The sequence below is a fragment of the Felis catus genome, chromosome D2, assembly GCF_018350175.1.
Source record: "Felis catus isolate Fca126 chromosome D2, F.catus_Fca126_mat1.0, whole genome shotgun sequence".
Classification (NCBI taxonomy): Eukaryota; Metazoa; Chordata; class Mammalia; order Carnivora; family Felidae; genus Felis; species Felis catus.
The window spans coordinates 51,950,982-51,976,031 of NC_058378.1; the positions used below are offsets into that span (position 1 = coordinate 51,950,982).

The 25,050-nt window shown below is 44.1% G+C and overlaps 1 long non-coding RNA gene across 4 annotated transcripts; it reads left to right on the forward strand.

The window, feature by feature from the left end:
- LOC109492830 lies at window positions 1–25,050 on the forward strand. Of its 4 annotated transcripts, XR_006587162.1 has the most exons (7): window positions 1–404; window positions 3,954–4,064; window positions 4,901–5,095; window positions 6,037–6,234; window positions 13,185–13,279; window positions 21,607–21,733; window positions 24,840–25,050. It is a non-coding gene; the product is annotated as an uncharacterized LOC109492830 (long non-coding RNA). The 4 variants fall into 4 exon arrangements; XR_006587164.1 differs by lacking the exons at window positions 13,185–13,279; window positions 21,607–21,733; window positions 24,840–25,050 and adding exons at window positions 2,867–2,980; window positions 11,807–11,926 and having other exon boundaries at window positions 11–404; XR_006587161.1 differs by lacking the exons at window positions 13,185–13,279; window positions 21,607–21,733; window positions 24,840–25,050 and adding an exon at window positions 11,807–11,926 and having other exon boundaries at window positions 192–404.

Sequence of the window (25,050 nt, forward strand, 5' to 3'; positions counted from 1 at the left end):
AGAAAAGGGCAAATTCATCAATGGCCTAATCTCCAGGAACGCCTACTGTCTTAAGGGTAATGCTTTACTAGAAGGAAAAACAACCTGAGCTTGACAATACCAAGGTCTCCAGTAACCCGTGAGTCTCCTTTAGCATGTGGGAATCCCTTTAAGAAACTTCCTCTCGACTTTACCTCCCCTAACTCCATAGTATATAAGCAGTCACTCTTCACAACCCCAGTGCAGCTCTTTCTGCCCATGGGCCTCGTCCCCGTACTTGAACTGCCTTTTTATACCAAAGACATTTTCAAGAACTCTTGGCCGTCAGCTCTGAACCCCACCCTCACTCCAAAACCCCATCATTTGGCACCTAAACCGTGGGACTTCAAGTCTTTTCAACTGGACTCTGAGCCAGTGCAAACTTGGTGAGTACTTTCTCTTTTCTTCCTTTACTCTCGTTTCAGGGGCTTTTCGAGAAGTATGGTCTTATTGGAACACTTTCACGTCGATTGCTCAGGCTGCAATCCTCTAACCCGTGGCTACCCTACAGGGAGGAAGAAGCCTGCCTTTTGGCCGGAAGTTAGTACCCTGGCTGGAATGGTAATAAGACCCAGAAACTTTCTGCCTTCTCTTTATTCCTATCCTTATACAAAGGATAAGGGTCTCTGGGTGTGAGACCTCCACTGAGAGCCAGCTGAAACCCAGTACCCTATTGAATTAAAACCCAACCAGGGACTATTTCCTAGGGAAATTGGCTATAAAGACTATATGTGTTGGAATGTCGCTTAGATCATGATGGATTTCTAGCTGTATTGTTTTGTCACTGTCCTCTACTAACTACTTAAATTACAAAATTGGGTAATTCCTCCCAACCCTTGTAAAACTTTTCCACTGTTTTCATGTGTTAAAAACAGTGCTTTCTTCACAGCCTTCTCAGCAAGGCAAACTAGGTCCATAAGCTGGCACCCACCTGTAGCCTAGGGTGCAATTGGGAAGGGGGGGAACACTAGCGTCCCTCCTACAGGGGCCCTTAAGTAGCTGATCAGTGATCATACTGATTTCATTTGAGGGATGCCTCAGGTCGCTTTAACACCTCGGGAACCTCTGACATATCCTGCTTGTGGGACTCCACCCAGGAGTCAGGGGTGGGGGGAATTTTCATGGTAATGGACCTTCTCCACTTTCTGTCTCTCAGAGGAGCATGGGAGCTTCTCTTCATCCCCAAGGGCTCTCCCTTGGGATGCCTTTTTAACCCACTGGAAACCATTCAGATTGCAAAATTTAGAAAAAGGCTGATTTCCTCTAACACTGCATGGCCTCAGTAAACAGGGCGAATGGACAGAGGTACCCTAGGTCCAGACCTTCACGGCTCTAAATCAGGACCCAGACCAAAAGGCCTCTTGCAGAAGGTGTTTGCCCAAATGTGTTTGACTAGTAAACTCCCCCCTAACATATTGGATGTCTAAATAGGCCTCTAAATAAATCCAAGTTGCTGGAGGAAACACAGGCCATCCCTGACAAAGGGGATGCTACCTCTGTTCCTCTTCCTAGTAGATGTGAGGGCCTCTGCATCATTCATTTCCCAGGTTGATGACTATGATAATTGGAACCAACTGTGCTTAGTCTACCTCAGGACAGGGACTTTAAGGAATATTCCCAAGCAGCTGCCAAAACTCCCTTTGTTTCAGGGAAATCCCATGTCTTCTCCAGCCTGACATAGTCTCCACATTTCCACTTTGGTGGAAAAAAAAAAAAATACCAGGGGTGCCTGGATGGTTTAGTTGGTTAGGTGACCGGCTTCAGCTCAGGTCATGATCTCACAATTCATGGGTTTGAGCCCGGTGTTGGGCTCAGTGCTGACACCTTAGATCCTGGAGCCTGCTTCGGATTCTGTGTCTCCCTCTCTCTCTGCCCCTCCCCTGCTCATGCTTTGTCTCTCTCTCAAAAATAAACAAACATTAAAAGGGAAAAAAGAAAACATGGCATCTGCTCCTCTGTTTGAGTTGACAAGTTTTTTTTGGTTTTTTTTGTTTTTTTTTGTTTTTTTTTTTTTTTTACTATTGTTGTTAACTAATCTATTTATTTTTGAGAGATAGAGAGTGAGTGGGAGAAGGGAAAGGGAGGGAGAGAGAATCCCTAGCAGGCTCTCACTGTCAGCACAGAGTCCGATGTGGGACTTGAACTCACAAACCATGAGATAATGACTCAAGCTGAAACCAAGAGTTGACCCTTAACTGACTGAGCCACCAAGGCGCTCCCTTCCCCCACCTCAGCTGACAAGGTTAAGAACCGGGAACTGTGTAATGCCCCAGATTTCGAATCCGAGAGACCACCAAGGAGCCGATACTGATGCAAACGCACGAGGGTTTATTTGCAAGCTGGAGCTTGGGCCCAAGTATTTCCGACACAGCAGAGCAGGGACTTGGACCCCTAGGTTAAGAGGCGTAGCAGTTTTATAGGGGCCAGTGGCCAATGAGATTGTAACACACACAGAAAGTTGCATAGTCCTGTCAGTCCACACGCAGGTGGCCAAATGAATTACAATTTACCCTATAGTAACTGTTTGAAGTAGCCTATCACTCTGGTCAGAATTGGCGCGCGAGTTTGGCGGGCAAAAGGTGGGGTTTACATTCTTTGGCGGTTAGGGGTTCTGTATTGACTAGGGTGGGGGAGTGTCTTAAGCAATAAGTAGGTCATGTGGGGGTTATACATGAGATGGTGGGTGTAGTCAAAATGGAGTTAGTCTTGCTCTGCTTGTCCAGCGGTAGGGGATTTTTGTTAAATTCCTTGGGTCCCACAAACTGTTTCTCTGCCTCCTAGCACTTGACCTCTTTTGCCTTCCCCTCCCCACCTCCTGTTTCTTTACCACCTTGGGTGCGGTCTACAGAACTGGCTTCTACACCATCGTTGCTGTCTCCGACACCTCCACCCACCCTCACTCTCAAGGAGCTAAGAGCACCCCCTTGGACCGCCCACTTCCGATTCCCCACTGGTGTTCCAGGTAAAAACTAATGGGAACAAATCGATTGACTTTTAAGTGGATGCAGGTGGATCATATTCGATGTTTAAGCTAGTTTAAATTTGTTGGTTTGAGGTAGACCTGTTCATCAGCATTAAATAAACTTTTTACTCTATCTAGGTTTGCTGAATGTCAAATAAGCTCATGTTCTCTCTGCTCCAATTTGTAGGCAAAAAGATGACTTAAAATAATGGTTCATTTTGTATGTCTCAAAGTTTTCATGGGTAATTGTGAAGATAACTTTCAGTCTTTGGTAATCTAAAACTTTGAAGTTTTGCTTGCGTGTTAAATGGGTTTGAATTCGTTGGACATCTATGTCTTCAAATCAAACGGAGTGCTAAAGCATTGGTTACTGAACGTAGGTTTGCACTTTTCTTATTGTAGAGAAACGAAGGATATTCGGATCTGTTGGAAAAACCTGCTTTGTGCTCGATTAATTCATAAATTTGCCATCAAAAAATTCTGGTGTAACAATTCACAATTGGTTACTACTTAGTTTTCACTGGAGACTAAGGTTTCTAAGAGTTAAAATTCTGCTAAATGTAGTTAAGACTGATGGAAATGAGAAAAGCAATTCTGTATGTTAAAAAACAAAACAAGGAAGGAGATGTGTAAGAAAGATACAAGGAATGGAAATAAATTTTTACTAAAGGGAAAAGAAAGTAATTTTGTCCTAAATGAGCCTGGTTACTTGGAGAGAAATGGCTTGGGCCAAAATTTGAAAGCAAAGGAAAGCTGTAGAAGGTTCGTGAAGGGAAATCTTTGGAAAGGAATTTTATGTGTGGTCAGGATGGGCTAAGGTTGAAATGTATGGATTTTAAAAGTATACTGTGTTAAGTATCCTTTTCTCTCTGTTCAAAATACGAAGTTTTCTTGGATTGTTGTTCTGCTCTCGAGCGTAAACAAAGGTCTTTTGTCTGCCCACAAAGCCAAAGCTTATGTTTGTCTTTTTCAGGTGTTTGATTACTTCATTAAAACTTCTCAATATTAAAGGAGCTTCGCTTTGCTAACAACCATATAACCCTACATATTTGCCTTTAGGATCTCTTATTGCCATCTTGGTGAAGTAAGTTAGTTTTAAGTTACGTAATGATCTGTAAACCTATTTAGGATGTGCTTTATAACTTTCTAAGGTTTTAACAAACTTCCAAGACTTAAATTGTAAATGAAGTCTTTTTGACCATTTAGGCCTTTTTGTTTGGTATGCTAAGTTACTTGGAAAAGCACTGTCAAAGAATGGTAAACCTTAGGTTGTATTGTAGGGGTAAATGCTAGAACTGCTCAAATACATATGCAATACCTAAAGTTTTAATGTTTTGGTGTAAGGTCATCACTTGATATTCTGATAATTGAAGTATTCTGTATCACAGAAATAGCTGGATTACCTCGTCAGTTGCACCATCATGAACTCTCATCAGATTGTTAACCATGCCCGTTTCTGAGATTTTGTCATTTATAATTCTGATGCTTTTACAAAACATGTTTTATCTTCAAGGAGATTTATAGAAAGGACATTTAGGACAAATACAGGTATTTAACATCCCTAAAATCTTAAAACTAGAATGGGCAAGACTTTTTAGAACTAAAAAAGTTTCATTCAAACTGAACAAGAATGAGGAACATGGGACCAAATGAACCGAGGAAAATTAGTTTTTTGTGACCCTTGTTTTAAAGTGTTGCTGGTTTCCTAATGCTTGCTCTTTCAGATTAAGGAAACATTCTCCTAAGATATCTATGATATACAAAAATGTGGTAAAGTATTCATTTGTAAACCTGAAACATTTAACAAACTTCTTTCTACCTCAATGCTCTGAAATTCAAAAACTCTCAGTATTCTTTCTTTCATGGAAATTACAGTTACTTGCATAAGTTCAGTTAAGAGTCTTCTCCTTTATATAACAGGACACCATTGGAAATCCTGGTTATTTCAGCAAGGCTTTGGCTGGAATGTCCTATTTGAGAGCAACATGCATAGACTCGGATATGACCATACAGCTCTGAGGAACTAAGGTTGACTATACGAAACATGGAGCCATAAAGCCACTTGGAAATGTTGGCCTGATACCTTGCTTACCAAGTTCCCAGAGGCCTTACCAGGTGAGTGAGGAATGTCACTTCCTGGAAGGCACAGGAACTTCAGGATATCTTGAGGACCTCCTCAAGAGGAATTCATCCAAATCAACAAGTATTGCAGGGATGCCTGATGGCAAGTGCTTGGCTTGGCTTCTGGCCTGGAGAGGCTACTAAACGTTCAATCTTGAGATTCTTTATAAAAAGTTCCAGCAAAGCAAATTATAAAAGATCTATATAACCAATCACTGTTCTTGATGAACTTATGTAAATAATTAGGCTAAGTTAAAATTGTACTTGTTTTACAAGCAAATTAGTCTTGATTTGGCTATCTCAAAAATAGGGATGATTCTAGAGAGGAAAACTATGCCTCAATAATACACCTTTATGGATACTAAATTCTAGTTCTGATTGTCTTTAAATGTTGTTGTTTGCCTAAGCTGAACAACTTGCGGTAGATTTCAGAAAAATTGTCACAATATTTCATGTATAGACCATCCTCTGCGTATATAAAAAGCCTTTCTCACTGTAGAGACCTATCAGTAGATAAAGGCTATAGTGCTTTATTATTCACTTGAGGCCAGGTTCACTCATAAATCTCTAAGTGAATATGCAAACCATATCCTCCCTACACCTCATCTGCCAGTTACTAGAAACCCACCCCATATCAACCCAGGAGATGTGGTTTAATGGAGGTCTAATACAGCAGGGGATTTAACTCCAAAATGGAAGGGCCCCTACCGGGTCATATTATGTACTGTCCACTGCAGTAAAATTACAGGGGCACTCTTCATGGGCTCCTATATGTAGAATAAAACCTCTACCTCCTTCACAGGAGCCAACTAATGCACCTTCTCATTCCTGTAAGCCTATAGAAGACCTCAAACTTCCCTTCAAACAAAATTGATGGTCGTACCTTTCTTTTTCATTCTTTTTCCCAATTTATACTAACAATTCTTTCTTAACAGCGGGACATTCAAAAGGATCACCACAGACATTTGAATTACAAGCCAGAAAGACCCATCTGATTCCTACTGCCTGTTCCCACTCCATCTGAGGATGCTTCAAGCCTGACCTCTAAAAATCTTGCTGGTACCACTGGCAGACACTGGACTCCTTCACTGCAATAACTTCAAGCCAACAGACAAGCCTTTCTATTCAAGAAGGTCTGTACAACGTTTTCTACATTGGATTCAGCTGCCTCTGCCTTGGTCAGTCCGGGAAGGTAGAGTGGAATTACAAATGTTGACCCATAGGTAGGGACCTCTCTACACTCCTATTCAGCAGGAAGAAGCTACAGAAGATGAGACCTTCCATCTTTAACCCTAAAGATTTAGGGATCAAAATTGTTCAGGGGGGATATGATGAGGGAGCATAAGGCACATATGGCTAATGGCTACCTCACTGGACAGAGCACTTCCAGATCACTTGGATTTGCCTTTGATCTTATCAAGAAGTTATGAGCATCAACCACTTTTTTTTAAATTTTTTTTAACGTTTATTTATTTTTGAGACAGGGAGAGACAGAGCATGAATGGGGGAGGGGCAGAGAGAGGGAGACACAGAATCTGAAGCAGGCTCCAGGCTCTGAGCTGTCAGCACAGAGCCTGATGCGGGGCTCGAACTCCCGGACCGCGAGATCATGACCTGAGCCGAAGTCAGACGCTTAACCGACTGAGCCACCCAGGCGCCCCAGCATCAACCACTTTTAATGATTATTTTCCCCTGTGCCATCAAGTTTAATCAAAGTCCCAAGACTCTTCCTTCTCTAGCTGCCCCTAAAATGGCTCTCTGTGGCAAAGAATGATAATTGGCGTCGAATGTTCATTCTCCCCCTCTTCCGTAGTAATAGCAATTTTAGCTAGACACATGGCTATCGAGAATAAATACTACATTTTCACTTGCAGCTATCAGAAGCCATGAAACTACTTTTTGGGCAATGAGATGTAAACATCAATTCATGCAGGACCTTTCAGGAACTTTAAGAATCAGCTGGCTTCACCCTTTTATTGTCTTTTTTCCTATTGACTGGAATGAAAAACCAGGTGGCCAGAATTCTAGTCACCATCTTGTACCATGAGGTGATCTTGGAAATGGAGACCATACCATAGAAGCACTTACTTTAACAGGCCTTACTTATATTAAGTACTTACCTCCCTTAATGCTCACAACAACCCCCAGATATACACAAGGAGATTTAAAAGAAATGATTGTCCAAGATCACAGTGCTAGGAGATGGTGAACTCAGGATTTGAACCCCAGTCTGGGTGGCTGTATAAACCGTGTCCTTTACTGGATGGATCCCCTGGGGTGAAGTGTAGGCTGCACACAGAGAGTGGGGAATGGGCACAATTCTGGTTTTACCGAGTCAGCAGAAGCTCTGAACTCTAACTCCTTACACCCTTATCCCAGCAAGGTTCGATCATTCAGGGAAAATGTGAGGGTCATCTGTGTTCACATCACTCACTCTGTAAGGCATTCTCAGAGAATGAGGCCATATCACTTAAACCCAGTTCCCTAAAATTCAACTCCCTTTTGAGGGCTTTTGTACCTGTCTGCCTGTTCTTTTTGTCCTCATTTTAGCAATCTAAGAATTTGAAAATTAGAATTTAGAATTATGGAATTGAGAGTGCCTTTGAGTGACAGGAAGTGGGAGAAAACTTTTATTTATTTTTAATGTTTGTTTATTTTGAGAGGGAGTTAGCAGGGTAGGGTCAGAGAAGGGAGAGAGAGAATCCCAAGAAGGCTCCATCCTCAGTGCAGAGCCCGACAGAGGGCTGGATCCCACAACTCTGAGATCATGACCTGAGCCTAAATCAAGAAGCTCAGCTACCCACTGAGGCTGAGCTACCCACGTGCCCCAAGAAGTGGGAGGAAACTTTTAAAAGAGCAATCTTGACCCAGAAGTCAGAAGAATTTTCTTTGCATCAACTCTTTTCAGACTATGCAGAACACAAAAGGCAAAGAGTGGAACTCCACAGGGAAGTCAGGGGAAGAATATGTGACTGTCAAATTCAAACTCATGTTGGTGGAAATGAGAGGAACAGTGGGCTTGAGTGAGTCAAGCATCTCAGCTTTATCAGAACCTCATTGAAGGGGACAAAACAAGAAGGATCTGTGGCAGATAACCAAGTTTCCTATCCACCGGAGAATGCACAATGCAACAACAGCCTAAAACTAGAAGAAGATACCTATTCCTCCATTACCCTCTAAACTACCACTAGTCAACCTACTTCACAGAGACACTGTGTGGGCCTGGTACCATCAGTTAAAGCTGAGCACCAGAGACAGACACTAGAAGCACATAAGTAACTCTGTGAATATATTTACCCAAATCAGAAGAATATTCCTGTCACAGCCAAGGAAGCCAACATCTAGACAAGGTCCCATGGAAAATCAAAGGTGGACAAGGGGAAAGCTCAAAAATGTGATTTGAGGGGACTGAGGAGGGTGTGCCAGAGCTTTTAGAGTTACCACTCTTCTAGAGGGAGTTAATACCATTGTAGTAACCAGTCCAGCCCAGAGGCTGTGCTGGCCTCCTGGACCAGAATTGCAGCCAGGGCCAGCAAGATGGAGGCAGTAGGATCATGACGAGACTTGTAGTGTCTCATGGTGTATGGTCCATGGGAGAAGTCTCTCTGAAGACATGGACAGTTGGGTTCACCTGCAGCTTTATGCTGGACCAGCCTGGATTCCAGAAAAACCAGGGGAAATGAGTACATGCTTTTCCTTGCCTTCCTGCAATTTGCCAATATGGTATGCACCATGTGTTCAAAGGAAAAATGTGCTAATAAAAAGCCTCCTGTGAGATTAGAATATCAAGGGAAAGAGCATATTTGTGTAAGTGAGGGTGGAAAGGGGACTACAGTTAGCTCCACTGATAGCCGTACTTTAGTCCCTTCAGCATAGTCCATGCTTTCTGCTTACAGGGCTGGTAGACCAGTGGGTTGCCCGTAGACCCTCCCCTCACCCCTCCAAAGGTGCCTGCTTTGGGTGGGATATGTGTGTTAGGATACAGGCAGACCCTTAGGTTTCAAAAATGGGAAAACTGGGGCACCTGGGTGACCCAGTCCATTGAGCATCCAACTCTTGATTTCAGCTCAGGTCAGGGTTGTGGGATGGAGCCCCACATCAGGCTCCTTGCTGAGCATGGAGCCTGCTTGACATTTTCTCTCCTTCTCTCTGCCTCTACTTCTCCCTCTGCCCCTGCCTCTACCTGCCCCCCCCACTCACACTCTCCTCTCACTCTTAAAAAAGAACATTTCACAAGTTATCACTCATCCCAGTTAATAAACATCATTTATTAACAAAACATTAATAACATAATTTGTTAAATGAAAACCTTGTTTGTAACTACCAAATATCCACCTTTGAAGTCCCTGACAGCTTGTAAGTGAGACGGTCTTCAACTGAGCATATTACAAGGATTTGAGTAAAGAAACAGCCAGTGTTGGTTTCTGTGCATTTTCCTCTTCAGAACACAGACTACCTTAGGACTTGCTCCTTCTGGTTTTAAGTGTAATGGCTCTGAACTGTTGAGTATTTTAAGCCAAAGAGTAAGCTGTTATTCTCTCTCTTGCCCTCCCCAAAACACAGAATTCTTAACTTGGAAAATGTTGTTTTTGTTTTTTCTTAGCAACCTGAGACGTCTTTGGTTTAGCACTGGCTAAAAACACAGGGCACCTTGCCAGTGTTATTTCCACTTGCAACCGTTTTGTAGAGTTCTGCTGCTTAAAAATGTTTAAGGCTGCTTCTCAATCCTAAATACATAATCTGTTGAATTTAAAATTTGTATGTAAGTCATCAGCTGTTGTATTTAGGAGACCAAATTCATCGCATGCGAAGTATGGTTAATGTTCCGAACTCAAAGTAGGATTAAAGCCAAAAAGCTTGATTGTCATGCTTGTGCATGACTCCCTTTTCATTTCTTGCGTACTTCCTAAATGTTTAGTCCTGGGAGTGTTGGAAAAGGCTGGATGTTTTTCACTTGTCCTTTCACAGCAGTTTCCAACGTTGTTTTATTACTAAGAGCAGAGGATTCCTGTGCTCTCCTCACCCCCCACCAATCAGAGGAAGTTATAAAAGTACTGCCCTGGAAGGAGTGGTGGAGGTGGGAAGTCTGTAACCATCATGATACTACTGGTCTGGGTTAGAATCCTCAGTAAACATTACAGATAAAAAGGAAGTTTTATTGAGGAGCAAGTGTCTCTCTACTGATTGCTCATTAGCAGTCAGAATTTTCACCATAAATAACACACAAACTTTATTCCTTTAAAAAAAAAATGATGGAATCATTTGGGGTCTTGGCTTGTGAGCTGGTCACCCATGGAGATTTCTCGGAACTAGCCCAGATGTGTTACCCATTTTCAGCAGCGCCAGAAAATAAAACTAACAGCAGCTAACGACAATTGAGCAGCTCTTTACAGATCTTGCGTTAAGTACTTACCTCCTTTTATGCTCACAACAACCCCCAAACCATGAGCTTCCTGAGAGTAAGGGTTGTGTTGTCATGGTCACTGCCCAACTACCATCTCTTATCTCTCTACCTGGAATATACCAGGTCTATGATACCTTCTTGTTGAATGAATGAAAGGTATAAGATACTTCTTAGTGCCATTTAACATTCCGTCAGCCTCCCCTACCTCTTGTTCCAGTCACTGCATAGAGCAGCACTACAGTAGCCTCTGAACATCTTCACACAGGCTCAAAAAACCTGCCTCACCTGCACTCCACACTTCCTGCTTCTTGCCTTGGGGCTTCCCTTGAACACACAGGTCTGTGCGCCATGAAAGTCCACCATGAATGTGGAAATGTGGGAGAGTTATTACCTCCAGGGACATACCTTTAACCAATGGGAGACAGGAGTCAATGAATAAATTCTTCCTGTTCTTTTCTCCAGTGGACTATTTGGATACCAAATTTATTTCACTTTTAGAGGACAATCATGATGGTCCCTTGGGATCAAACCATTAGCATGGACCAACTCAGTAACCTCCCCTCCATACCTTCTAACAGTCCCTCTCTCTGTCTTCCTGCCCCACTTCTTTGTCTCCATCTTGCTCACTGGGCTCACAATCCCTAGTAGAGAAATAGCCTATAAGTCCTCTATCTCAGGCCCTTCTTTCTGGAGAGCCCCGACTAAGGCAAAGTAGGTGAATCTGCCCTTGAATACTTTGTCCAAAAACATTATCCAGATGAATTATTGTGCACTAGACCATCTTATTTTAATTACTAAATTCCAGTCAAAAGGAACGAGGGATGCCTTCTTCCAGAACGACGGAACCCACCACCCTGGATACCAACGGTAGCTATTTGTGTGAGCTGTGAGAACATTGCGCTGAGGCAGTAGGGCCCCCTTCTGACTCCTGTAAGTCTTATTTCGCCGCAAGAAGCACAGCCTCCAGAGGACTCGCTGAGGACAGGAGGATGTGATATTGCTGTGTCAGGGTCCATCTCGGAATGCTGAAAACAAATGTTTGCAGTAAACGGTAAATGGCACAGCGATGCCTTCCAACTATGTCTGGAAAATTACACAAATCTCTGGGAGCTGACCAGTTCTACTAAAAAGCAGCAAACCTAAAAAGGAGCTGATCGCAGAATCAACGAGCACTAATAATAAAATAATAGATGTGATTTTTTTTTTCTGACATCCGTTGAATATTTACTCTGTGCCAGGCCAGGGTTTATCACATCAGATCTTTACAAAAGCCCTTTAATGACATCACTCTTAATTTTCAGGTATCTGGAGGGCTTCGACGTCGTTAACTCACCCAAGTTCTCACTGCTGTATAAAGTAGATGCCGGCCAACTTGCAGAGTTCTTTTATATAAGAGAGGAATAAATCTTCTGTCTCAGCCAGTGTTGTGTTGATGATTTCTGTTATAGGTAGTTGAGATTAATGGTAAATGTTATAGTTACCTAATTATAGAAGATTTCTGGTACTACTTTTGGTTCAAGCCCCAGTGCAAAAACTAGGGAGATATACCTCAGTGGACATTCTAAAAAATTGTAGTCATAAGATACTCTTTCCATTGTGCAGCAGAGAAAGGAAAATCAGCAATGATCTGATACAGGGAAGGTGTATCAGAGAAAAAAGTCCCACAAGATACTTTCTCAGTGTTCTAAGGCCTTTTACAGGTATAAAGACTGTATCTCCCCCTCCCCGGCCCCAGAATTGATAGGAAGTTATAAATATGAACGTACCTACAGAGATTTTCAGTAGGACTATAGGAAATAATGATATTTCACTCATTTATTCATTTAAAACCATTTGTTAAGCCCCAGGAAGCTACAGAGATGAAATGGTGAGACGGGGCCTCAGAAGGCCAGGTCTGTGAAAGAGGCTCCCAAGGAGACAGCCTCCGCGCTCCAGTGTGCAGGTGTGGCGCCCAGGGAGTCACAGAGGAGGGGTCTGATCCAGCGTTGAGAGAGGAAGGAAGGCTTCCTGGAGGAGGTGATGCCCGAGTGAGTCCTGAGAGTTGAGTAGGTGTTCCAGGAGGATAAATCTGGGTAAGGGTTAGCAAGAAAGGCAAGGAGAGAGCCCCAGGGGCACCGGGCGAACGCCGAGCAGCGTGGTGTGGTAGTACACACGGGGAGGAGTGAGAAGAGAGGAGGCCGCTGCCGCATAAAGGAGCCACGTCATGAAGGCCCAACACCAACGTGTCTAGGTCACCTGGAAAGCTATGCCGAGCACAGAATGCATTTAACCGTTTAGAACCATTGTAGTTTAGAAAGATGCTTTGCTCTGGGTCACCGCACTGACCTTCCCGCTCTAATACTATGAATCAAGGAACTGGCGTGATTTTTTTTCTTAATTTTTTTTTTAACGTGTATTTATTATTGAGAGACAGCATGAGCAGGGGAGGGGCAGAGACAGGGGGAGACACAGAATCGGAAGCAGGCTCCAGGCTCTGAGCTGCCGGCACAGAGCCCGATGCGGGGCTTGAACTCACAAACTGCGAGATCATGACCTGAGCCGAAGTCAGGCGCTTAACCGACTGAGCCACCCAGGTGCCCCATTTTTTTTTTTTAATTATAATTCGAAAAGCAACCCTTGGCCTTATTCGGGAAGGTAATTTGGAGTGCTGAATGTTCATACTTGATTCTGTCCTCTTAGGACACGCCTGGTGGATCTACCTAAGTCCAGGAGAGAGATGTATACCATTCATTTGAGATACCGGTTCAAGCAGAAGCCAGGAGTGGGGACTGGAGGTAAGGCTCAAGATTCAAGACGAGGGCTCAGTGATAATATCAGCTAGATGGCTTCAGGGAGGACCCAACAGGTGCCTGTGCTCGCCCCATATGTGGTCTTTCTAAGGGAATTTTCTTCATATTTGAACATTCTCTGCAGAGTCCAGAGGCTTTCTAGGGGACGGGACCTGGGTTGGCCCCTGATGGCTCCCGGTACAGTAAAGAAGCCCCCGCACCTTTCCCTACCACCCTCCACATGCATTGGCCACAGGTGGCAAGCCCATCCTCGGCAATTCCATGCCTTCTTTTACACGGTAAAGAGCAGGAAGCCGGGTGCCGGGCAGGGACGGAGCTGGTTTTGTTCATTGTTGTATCCTCAGTCCCTAGCACAGGACTGAGCACATGGTAGGTACCCAAAAAATACTTACGAAATAGTCAATTGTGCCTTTGCGTATAAAATAAAAATAGCAAATGCATTTCGTATTTGCTATGTATTCTAAGAATTTTACAGATATTTTATTCTCAAAACAATGCTATAATGGAAGTACTATTATTATTCCCTTTTTACAGATGGTAAAAACTGAGAACAGAGAGGTTAAGTACTTGCCTGTGGTCACACAGCTATAAGTATAAATTCTGCAAAAGGTACAAACTTCCAATTTGAAGATAAACAAGTACTAGGGATGTAATGTACATGATGACTACAGTTAACACTCCTCTGTTAAAAGAAATTAATACGTGTTACGTGAATGCTAGCATTTATGGTTCCTTTGAGAACCCACTATATTTTCAATTTGGGGTACTTGTAGGTTTTAGTTGTTAATTAGGAGGCATTATTAACAGATAAAGATAAATTTGCTCATTTTCTGGGTATAAATGGCAATCCAGAAGCTGAAAGAAGGGAGTGATGCCTGAGTGGGGAGAACCTGAAAACCCTCCACCCCAGTCCCATTAATCTTCAAACCCAAACACCCAGCCTTGGGCTATCTGGTTAAGCCCGCAAACCCTGTTCCCCCCAGTCACTGAGGTCTCAGTCACATTAGCCAGCCTTCTGCTCTTCAGACAAGCCAAGCACATGCCTCCTCAAGAACTGTGCATATGCTGTTCCCTCTTCTGCAAATACTCTGCCCCCAGGTTTTCTCCTGGCTGGATAATTGCTCACTGTTCAGGTCTCAGCTTATGTGTCACTCCTTTTTGAGGCCATCCTCAAGTACCCAGTCTAAAGAACTGCCCTCCAACCCTTACCCCCATCCCATTAACCTGCTCTATTTTCTTTTTAGCACTTGCCAGAAATAGTCATTTTTGTTTGCTCGCTATTTCCTTACTTATTTCATCTTCCCAACTTGGGAATATAAAACCCATGAGGTAGGTCAGGGAGGCTGGCAGCATAAAGGCAGAGTGCAGTTCCTATTTTTCCAATGACAAATGATTCCACAAATTACCTGTCTTTGCCAAATCCTGGCCATTGCTAAGTCAAATGGGGAGAAGAACCTTGAATCTCCGTGCACCCACCTCTCAGTGCCTGAATCATGCAGGATAAAATGCCCGGGCCCCAGAGATCCTGCATCAAAACCCCATTGATGACACTCAGTTGCCGGCAAAGGCCCCCTTGCCAGTCTGAGAAATCAAATTGGGAGCTTTGGGCATGAAGTAGATGATGGTGAACAGGTGACAGTGGAGACCAAGAGGAGGTTTCACAGCACCGAGGATGTTGGAAGTCTGTGTGACTGCTGCTGAGGTTGCTGGGGAAACAGTTGGTGCCGCCTCTGGATGCCACCAGGGAGGATTTCCTGTTGCTGTTCCAGTTTTATATCCGAGGCTGTAGCATAAGGTTTCACTTGGGAAAAAAATGTTTCTTTGGCTTAAAAAAGACATGGTTTGGAAGCCCTTCCTTTAGACCATTTCCCCTCATTGTATACAAAGGAACAGTGCTGGGAGGAAAAAAATGTTTTCGCTAAGCTCTTTCTCAGTATTCAGAATGAGAGTTTGAAATATTGTCCTTGCCAGGTAGACATTTGAAAACTTCAGGGCCAAGCCTCTCTCCTGCAGGCCCAGGGAGTTGAGCGCGCTCACCCCTCTGTCCACCCTTCTCTCCTCACCAGATGGCAGGTAGCACCCATTGCCTGCTCCAGGCAAAACGTGTTAGAAACGTAGAGCACTCAGACATGCCACTGACCTTTATCTATACTTCATGTAAGATGGCAGAAAGAGAGCAGGGCGCCTGGGTGACTCAGTCATTTGAGCATCCAGCTTCAGCTCAGGTCTTGATCTCACGGTTCGTGAGTTCGAGCCCCGCATCGGGCTCGCTGGTGTCGGCCAGTCAGTGCAGAGCCCGCTTCAGATCTTCTGTCCCCTTCTTTCTGCCCCTCCCCCGCTTGCACTCTCCCCGAAATACATAAATATACTTTTTTTTTATTTTTTTAATGTTTGTTTATTTTTGAGAGAGAGACAGAGCATGAGCGGGGGCGGGGCAGAGAGAGAGGGAGACACAGAATCCGAAGCAGGCTTCAGGCTCTGAGCTGTCAGCACAGAGTCCAACTCAGGGCTCAAACTCACCAACCGTGAGATCATGACCCGAGTCGAAGTCAGATGCTCAACCGACTGAGCCACCCAGGCGCCCCAATAAATATACTTTTTTTAAAAAAGACAGGAAGAGAAACTAGGGAAATAATTGCCCTAGAAAGAACTCAGTCAATGGGCATCCCACACCCAAACTCTGCCAAGCGCCCACACTTCCTGGGGGTAAGGTAATGGCTTGCTAGCAGCTAATGGTGCACATCGGCATCTCAGAAGCTTTGCCGAAAGTCTGCTCGCAGCCATTGGGCTCACTGGGAATGTTTAGCTGAAAATAAATGTCTTCCTCTCGCTTGCAAAGTGCTGCTTCGCCTGCTGCTGGGGGGAGAGTGGTGGGAGGGGGGAGAGTGGTGGGAGAGAGGCGAGGATTTTGCAGCACTGCTCCCCAGCCACACAGGCCCGGAAGCCCAGAGCAGCCACCCCCACCTCTGCGTTGTGACTGCCACCTCGCCGCTGCTAGGCGAGGGATAATTGGTAGCGCTGGAACATGGCCAGGATTTGACAGAATGAAGAGCAGGCGTCTAAACACAGGGCATCGGCTCCAGCACTTGAGCTGTGACTGCAGGGTAGGTTTCAAAGTCACGGTACATTCACAAGGACCTCGGAGGTCAGGACACCCTGCCTGTTACCCAGCTCCCCCTTACTCAACTTCCGTGCCACTTTTATGCCAGGCTTCCTACATACCAGCCTCTTGCTGGGGCAGCAACACAAAGGTGTTAGGTGACAGTAGAGTCCTGCGAGTGTACCCGTGGGGACTGTACCCCACCCTCGAGCTGGAAGGTGACAGCCACAACTATATTTGGGGATGGAGATTAGCACAGGCTTCGGTGGGGACCGCGAGTACTGGCACAGGAGCTCTTTGCATCGCTCAGGGAGCCTATTAGCAAAGCCGAACTTGCTCCCGGCCAGCTGGCAGCACAATCACTTTGAACTTCAGCCAGGGAGAGAACCAGCCTCTGATGGTTAAAGAGCCACACCCTTGTGGTTGGCCAAAAGATTGAATCCGACAGCCTGTGTGTCTGTGCCTTTTGCTGGGAGTCAGTCACTAAACTGTCATCATGGATGTCCAGCCACAGCCCTAATCCCGAAGCTGGAGGTGTACCCCTGGGGGAGGGGAGGGACCCGTCCCTCAGATGGCAGGTTTTAAGTGGAGTATCTACCACTCACAGGAGCAGGGCAGGCCTCCCAGTTCATGAGAGGTACCAAGAGACCATGTGGCCCGGGTCTCAAGTTTCGAATTTTGAAATTCTCTGCAAAAGAAATTGTATATGCAGTCACCGAGACTCCTTGATGGTGGGTGAAGGAAAATGGCATTCAGGGTAAAACTTTAAATTAGCTGCTTCTTACCAGATGCCACTGCTTGGAGTCTATTAAAATAACAATAATGACAGACACTCATGTAATGTATACTGTTCCAAGAGTCCAAGGGCTCTTCTAAGACTTGTGTTTAACCCTCAAAAATACCCTATGAGGATGTAATACTATGCCCATTTTTATAGATTAGAAACGGAGTTCAGAAAGACCAAATAACGTGCCCAAAATCACACAGCTCATAAGACCACACAGCTAATTAAGTGTTGGGTCAGGGTTTAAATTCAGGCTGTCTGGACTCCAGAGTCCCTGTGCTTACCTACCACACTATGAAGTAATTGTTTTTAAAAAATAAATTTTATGGGTAAAAGTAGTCACCTCTTAGCATGGAAACACTTGACATTTCACCATTTTTTGATGTCCCAGGAGTCTCTAAAAATGGAAGAACCTCAGGCTCTCTAAGGCCTCGGGTCAGTCTAGCAACAGCTGGTCTTCTTCATGAGGAGTGCTCCTACTCTAGAGAACGGTAATTCAAGTTCTGGGTGAGGGTATTGGAGACCCCATGCATGGGCCTCCCTCTATGCTACAGAGTCAACCGAGTTATTCTTGGTTTGGCCATGTCCACTTCTCAACTCAAGGCTCTCAAACTAAGAATCAAAAGAGCTTCCCTATACCTAATAACTGGTGATGCAAAGACCCCCAAGGGCTCTCCTTTTGTCCCAGCCCCTCCAACAGAATGGCGGTGTCAGGCACCCAGACAAGGTGCTGGGAGGCATTACTGTGAGCTCTAAACGACCTACAAAAGGAAAAGGTAGTTCTTCAAAGCTGGCAGTTGAGTTGGGATACCTAACAGACTCCTCGGTGTGCTAGAGAACAGTGTGTACAATTAGTATTTGATGTATGGGTGGTAGGATTTATTCACTCAAAGCCCATCTACTGACCCTCCCTGGGAAGGCACTGTGCTAGGCACTGTGGGAACGGAGATGAATGAGACATGAGAACCCAGAACAGGGGCAGCAAACACACAAACAAATCGCTCTATTACAGTGTGGTTGGCAGAGCAGGTCATGGCAGGTCTGAGTGCTGTGAGACCCTGTTTTGTTCTGTAGAGGGATTTGTGGAAAGCTCCTTAGGGGAGCTGACATTTGCAGGCAGCCCCTAAGGATGAGCAGATGTTGACTTAGCCAAGCGGAAAGCTGAGTGAAGGACAGAGAGTCCCCAAATGCCATCTGGCCTATTGTCATCTTTCTACCTCTGAGCGAATTTCCCGTTAAGTCGTGGATTTAATTAATGTTTGCTGAGCACCGACTATGTGACTATAATGCTTGACTATAATGGTTAAAAACTGGGGAGACTACCTAGAATTCTTCATAAACATTTTAAAAAGATAATGATTTAGGTGTTTTCTCAACTAACTCTAATGCATGTTTATCTTCAGAAACTAAACTCAGCGGGGGCCACAGGGCAAATGCGGAATTGCACGCGCACACACACAACCACCCACCTTGAGGATGGGGACTGTGAAGAATTCTCAAAACATTTCCAAACTTTTTTTAAAGTTTATTTATTTATTTTGAGAGAGAGACAGAGCGCAGGGGAGGGGCAGAGAGAGAGGGAGAGAGAGAATCCCAACTAGGCTCTGTGCTGTCAGCAAGGAGCCCCGTGTGGGGCTCGATCTCACAAACTGTGAGATCATGACCTGAGCAGAAATCAGTTGGATGCTTAACTACATGAGTCACCCAGGTGCCCCTAAGATTTCCATCTTTGAACTTGATTCCCTTCCTACTCTGACCTCTTGAATTACATATGTTGGCTTGTATCCTTTTGGAAGATTGTTAGCAACAGATCCCACTCCAACAGGGCCTTGGGACATGCCCAACCCCCATAAGGTGGCTGTGATCAGAGGAAAAGATGTCTCCACTTAAAAAGCACGGTGAGGCCGTCATGCCATCATTGGGGATGTTGGACACCAATCTGACTCTTTGTTCTCTATCCCTTTATTGTCCTCAAATACTACAGAAAAAAAATATGCTTGAAAGGGGAGGCCAACTAGCTGCTACCCTCCAGTCAAGCATCCAAGCTTGGAGCAAGGCTAAAAGAACTTTAAATGAAATGTAGAGTTTTAACTAACACCCATAACTGGATACTTTTTATTTCTGAAATGACATCATGTTTGTGACAACAAGTAACTGGAAAACATTTAATTATCTACACGTGACTAGAAAAGTCTGGAGACCTGCCCTCAGCATAGCTGGACATACCTGCCCTCAGCACAGCTGGGGACAGAAGGAGCTACCAACTCTACAGAACAGGTTCAAGCAGGTGATAGGGAAAACAATGAAGTTCGTTTCCCCTTGTTCTCTCCAAAGCTCTGCTCTTGCAATGTATGCTTACCTAGTTTCCCCAGGAATTCTCAATATTTTGCCAGCCCAGCAGTTTGAAAGATGTCATCAGCACCGTGACTACCTGGGCTCAAATGCCGTTTCTGCACTTACAAGTTTTGTATAAAATTAGGCAGGATGTGTATCCTCTGTGTGCCTCGATTTACTTCTCAGCAAAATGTGGTTAATCCTAGGATCTACCTCATGAAGCTGTTATGAAGACTCAATAGTTTCAAGAGCTTAGAACAGGGTCTGGCATATGGTAAGTGTCAATCATTGATAGCCAATATCATCATCCTAATCATCAAAGACCTTGAAATTAATCAGAGTTTTGCTCATTCACCACTAAAGAAAAAGAGAAACAGGTTAGTAAGCATATGGAATCTTGCTCCATTTACAGCGAGGTTAATGCCACTAGGAGTGAGTCCTTTCCAGGGGCAGCAACATCTTTTCCAGATTCTGCCTCGAGGACCCAGTTCAATGCTTGATCATAGTCATTGCCAAGAAAAGTTTGTTGAGCAAATGAATGAAGGAGTGAAAAAGTGAATGCCTCCTCTTGCCTATGGTCTGGCCACCTTGATCTGGCTGCCTTGGGGCCAAGTAAGTGGTAAGAATGTCTCATCTTTCCTTACCCTCAAGCAAGGAGCCTCCTGAATTCTCTGGGGCTCTTCAGAAACTCTTCCCAGCATGATTTCCCCACTCTATCTATCCTCTGATGCCTAAGAGGAGACTGATTGTCCTAAGCAGTGAATGTCAAACTTCAGTGGGTATCAGAATCACCTAGAGTACTTTATAAAACACAGATTGCTGGGCCCACCCCGAAGTTTCTTATTTACAAAGTCTGGGCCAAGAATTTGCATTTCTAATAATTTCCAGGTGATGCTGATATTGCTGGTCCTGGAACCACACCTTAAGAAACATTGTTCTAAAGCATGGATTTGATTATATTACCCACTGCTTAAAAATCTCAGAGAGTTCCCTTAAAAAGTCCATGGACTAAAGCTACTAGATAAAGTCCACATTCCTTAGTCATGGGCCTTTCCAACTTATCCTCAATCCAACTTTCTGGCCTCATTTCCTGCACACTGAGCTACTTGGTATTTCATGAACTCTCCAATGGCCCTGCCTCTGCACTATTCCCACTGCCTGGAATGCCTTTCTCTTCTTTGCTGACAAAGTCCTCCTTGAAGACATGATCCAAATAACAGCCCCTGTGTCACCGTCTGTCAGTCTCTCCAGGCTTGCTGTGTGGCCATAGCCCACTGTACATGGCCCTACTATTGCCCTTGTGCATTGTCTTTTAGGCCTGTTATGTTAGCGATTATGTTACTGAACTGTCATTGCCCCTCTAGCCATGACAGTGTATTATTTCTATTTGATGCTCCAAGCCCAGCACAATGCTTGCCAAAAGGGCTAGTTTAGTATGTATTCACATATGATGAATAAGTGAATTCCAGACCAGTTTTCCCCATTGATATCTGTAGCCTGATCCACAGATATTTAATGTATTAATCAGCTATTGAAGTAGTAATGCTGCATAACAAACACATTCTCCCTCCCTCTCTCTCCCTCCCTCTCTCTCTCTACCCCTGCCTCAAAAAAAAAAAAAAAAAGAAAAGAAAAAGAAAAAGTATTTCTTTTTCTTGCTTAGCTAGGGCAGCTCCACTTCAGACAGCAATTTGGCTGAGCTGGGCTACAGGCTGCAGGTTGGGTTCAGATTTTCTCTACATGTCTCCTCGTTCTGGGACCAGGACCTATGTGGATGTGTTCTTCTCCTAGTAGATCACAAGACATAGAGGTCAAACCAAATCATGCAAGCACATTAATAGACTCTGGTCCTATCATGTCTGCTAACATTACATTGGCCAAAACAAGTCACATAGCCAAGACCAATATCAACAATAGGAGATATACTCTACCATCCACAGTGTCAACAAAACCAATGGCAAGATGTATGGACTTATAATTCCATAACAGGGAGCCAAATGGGAATTGGGAAAGAATAACTGGGAATAATAATCCAACCTACCAAATGTACCATTTCCCATTTTGGGGTCTTACCCATCTGTTTATTCTGTTCAGATGATACTACAGCATCTCAGACACCAGGTAGGTCTGTTACCCTGGACTTCCAGGGAGAGTATCTCTGGAGCTCAACTTCTGCATCCACAAGATGGACCAAGCCAAGCAATGGCCCAGAAAACCACAGGTATTTGCCCTTTTGATAAGAAATGGAAAAATCACATCCCATATATTTCCATTACCTTTAGGAAAATGAATGGCACTACTTACGCTAAATTGTTTTGGGTTTGGGATTTTGAGTTACTGGTTTTTTTTTAAATTTGTGTTTATACTGCATCGTGTTTAGGATGTGGCTAATTATTTTGAAATCTCACTGGAACTCCAGCCATGCCTTCAGTTGTTCAAGTACTTAAAAAGTCATCTAAAATAGTAGATTATCCAAAATAATGTGCCGTGTTATGACTTAAGAGTTATTCAAGGTAGTCTGATGATTTACAGACTGTGGTGTGGTCAGGCCCAGCTGGAAGTGTCCATTAGGATGGCAGAGAGAATTAAGAAATCAGAGGTCTCAGATAAGCATGTGTTCTTGTCCCCAGGGCCACAAGGGGGAAACTTTCCTATTACTATATATAACATACTATATATAACAGTTATGTCCTTTTTTACAGAGTGCTGGAGATTTAATCTGGGAAGAGGGCACTGTGACCCACTCTCTGATGGTCAGGGCAGACCTACTGACTTCCTAGGGTGGTAACTGGAGCCAGTGAACTCATTCTTGCCTCACTGCTTCATCCTTGAAATTTTGTTTGCTATAGACCTAGGGCTGGAAACCCCAGAAGAGCTGGACTCAGCCGTTGGATTTTTTTAATTACCATTTTCAGGGGCATTAGATTCATCAGTGGAAACCCCCATCATTAGAGAAATACCACCCCAGCCTGTTGCATTAGAAAATATGATTTCAATACTTCTTTAATAAAATGCTACAGGCCGTGACATTTATCTTTATCAGTCCAATTTTTCTATTCCTGTTGGTAATATCCTTGAGCCAGAGGCCTCATTCACTATGATTTTACTTAGCACTTAATCCAAAAGCTGACAAGCAGCCCTGCCTAAACCAGCAGAAGAGGACAGTGGAAGGGGGCCCTCAAGAGGACAGTTCCCATTGAGATGGGAGAAAAGGCAGCAAGCCCCCACACACATATTCTATTGCTAAGAATCACATTACATAATCGGTCTTCTACAAGGCAATGACCTCTAAAAGTTTGCCGTGTCCCTTCTCTCTGAGCTATTCAGAGACATGTAGCAGCACGTAGCACACCTCCAGTCAGTGAACCTTGCCTCTCCCCACTACACAGCCTCCCACCTGCTTTTGAAAGCCAGCCAAGAAATCATCCAGTATCCACACAGATTGCCAAAGAACAGAGGCAGACTCTATATGAGAGCAGACAGCACAGTCCAAAGAACGCCAGAGTTAGGAAACAGGGGTTGTGGCCCTACCACTGACTGTATGGTGACCCCAGGCAGGCCCCTTTGTCCTGCTGCACCTCAGTCCCCTTTCTGATCTCCTCTTCAAAGTAAGCTTTCTCACATTCTACTCTATGTGAGCCCATTCTTTGACTCTTTCATAATTTGTAAGTATTTTCTTTTTACTTGCTCTTAGTCTCTACTGTCCACTAGAATATAAACTCTTTTTGGCCATCTGACCCCCATTGTGTACCTACCACCAGACACATTATCAGCACTCAGTAAATAGTCATTTAAGGAATGAATGATATCCAGTGATCTGGTTCTAATATTCTATGGCTTTTCATTCAGTCAAAGCAAAAATAAAAACAATTAACAATTATATAGAAGGAAAAATAGCTCCTTCTATAGTTCTCAGGGTAGGTGGGTAGATGGATGACTAAGTGGAAAATCCCCTTATAATGTCTTTTCTAACCTCACAGAGGATAATTTATTATTTTATTTATTTGTGTTCTTATTTTTTAATGTTCATTTATTTTTGAGAAAGAGAGAGAGAGCAAGAGGTGGAGGGGCAGAGAGAGGGAGACACAGAATTGGAAGTGGGCTCCAGGCTCCAAGCTGTCAGGACAGAGCCCAGTGCGGGGCTCGAGATCATGAACTGCAAGATCACTAAGCCAAAGTCGGACACTTAACTGACTGAGCCATCCAGGTGCCCCTATATTTGTGCTTTTAAGGTTTACTTATTTTTGAGAGAGAGAGACAGAATGCTAGAAGGAGGAGGGGCAGAGAGAGAGGGAGGCACAGAATGGGAAGCAGGCCTCAGGCCCTGAGCTGTCAGCACAGAGCCCAATGCAGGGCTCAAACTCACGGACCACAAGATCGTGGCCTGAGCCAAAGTCGGATGCTTAACCAATTGAGGCACTTAGGCACCCCTATATTTGTGTTTTTGAAATACCCTGGGTAATTATTGTGAGCATAGAAATTGGAAAGTCTTATTTTTGGGGCACTGTCTTGTCTTTCTAGTAACTCTTACCTGATATGAAACCATTTTAATGAACTTTTAGGTATGTGGTCTAGCTTACTAACCAAGTCTAAAGTTATCCACTTTCATTTTGTTTGGAATTTTTGCATGATTTCTTCCCAGTCTCTTAACTCCAGAGATCTTCAGATCCAATGAAACCTAAAAGGGTAAAACAAGAATATCCCTACAAATTGGAGTAGTTTAGTTTTCCTTGTGTTAGCAGAAACCACCTGGGCAAAGCCACTATAATTGACTGCCATTAGCCTGTTTTTCAATATAATATCTAATTAAGATGGGGCTGATGGTTGGTTGGTGGTCCTGGTGTCCATCCTTAGGCCACTCCATAGCCCTTCAGCTGACATCATACTGAGCCATCCCAAGCTAATGGACAGACCACAGACAACTGCAGTTTTCCTCCACCCCCCACGCTCTTATCTCTTCTGTTACTTGGTGACGTTGGCCAGAGTTTTTATCTGCTCTTTGCTTATTTGCTTTCCAAGTAGATAAGATGATGTATATAGCACTTGCAGTTTGTCGTTGCTCCTGACACAGAGGTGGAGAGCCCAGGCTCCTTGAAATAGCTCCTCCAGAAGCATATACATTTGATCCTCTGCACCGGCCTCCAGATAACTTCTGGCCAGAACAAACACATCCACACAATATCAGATGTTTATGGCAAAAGTTAAGGCCAATCCGGGTGGTTTTGTTTAGAGCTTTGCCCTATGTGGTCAAACTGCTATGTTTCCAGGCTTATTTCCCATCTTCCTTCACTGTCATCAGAGCCAAATTTGCCTTGTTCCTCATGCAGGCTTTGTGCTTTTCTTGAATCCTTGCCTCCTGAATGTTCATCCCTTAAGACTTTTTGAAGCCCAGGGCCATGAAGTTTTCGTAAGGCTTCAGGAATCCAGGTAAGCAACCTGGGCCCCCAGCTTCGGCTGAGGCCCTGTTATGGAGTCAATATTTGTGTCCCCCAAAATTCCTAGGTTGAAATCCTAACCCTTAATGTGAATGGTATTAGG